We start from the raw sequence: 776 nt of genomic DNA, 5'->3' as shown, positions 1-776 counted from the left end.
GTTGGTATGATCATGTGATTTTTGTCTTTCATTGTATTTATGTGATGTATCATGTTTATTGATTTGTGAATATTGTACCATCCTTGCATCTCTGGAATAAATCCCATTTGATCATGGTGTATGGTCTTTTTAATGTTTTTTTCTGGATCCAGTTTGCTAATATTTTGTTGAGGATTTTAGTATTTATGTTTATCAGAGATATTGGCTTGTAATTTTTTTCTTTGTCCTATCTTTTCCTGGTTGGGGATTATGATAATTCTGCCCTCATAAAAAGAGTTTGGGAGGCTTCCCTCTTCTTGAACTGTTTGGAATAGTTTGAGAAGGATAGGTGTTAGTCCTTCTTTGAATGTTTGATAAGTGCTCACTTTTGCAGCACATACACTAAAATTGGAACCATACAGAGAAGATTAGCATGGCCCCTGTGCAAGGATGAATGTTTGATAAAATTTACATGTGAAGCCACCCAGTCCAGACTCTTGTGTGCTGGGAGTTCTTTGATTACTTCTTTAATTTTGCTAGTTGTTATTGGTCTATTCAGGTTTTCTGATTCTTCCTGATTGAATTTTGGAAGAATGTATGTTTCTAGAAATTTATCTATTTCACCCAGGTTGCCCAATTTCTTGGTATATAGTTGTTCATAGCAATTTCTTACAATACTTTGTATTTCTGTGGTGATGTAGTGACCTTTCTGTTATGTAGTGACCTTCCTTGTCTCTTATTATAGCTTTTGTTTTGAAGTTTATTTTGTCAAATGTAAGTATTGCTACTCCAGCTGG

At 34.3% G+C, this 776-nt stretch overlaps 1 non-coding gene across 1 annotated transcript; it reads left to right on the top strand.

The window, feature by feature from the left end:
* The first annotated feature begins 357 nt into the window (after window positions 1-357).
* LOC118986495 (U6 spliceosomal RNA) lies at window positions 358-459 on the top strand. Its single transcript, XR_005066391.1, has one exon. It is a non-coding gene; the product is annotated as a U6 spliceosomal RNA (small nuclear RNA).
* The last annotated feature ends 317 nt before the right edge of the window (window positions 460-776 follow it).

The sequence above is a fragment of the Sturnira hondurensis genome, unplaced genomic scaffold, assembly GCF_014824575.4.
Source record: "Sturnira hondurensis isolate 20B ecotype Veracruz unplaced genomic scaffold, ASM1482457v3 Scaffold0004271, whole genome shotgun sequence".
In the NCBI taxonomy this organism is placed as follows: Eukaryota; Metazoa; Chordata; class Mammalia; order Chiroptera; family Phyllostomidae; genus Sturnira; species Sturnira hondurensis.
Note: the sequence above shows the minus strand (reverse complement) of the source record. Positions and strands in the feature narration are given on the sequence as shown.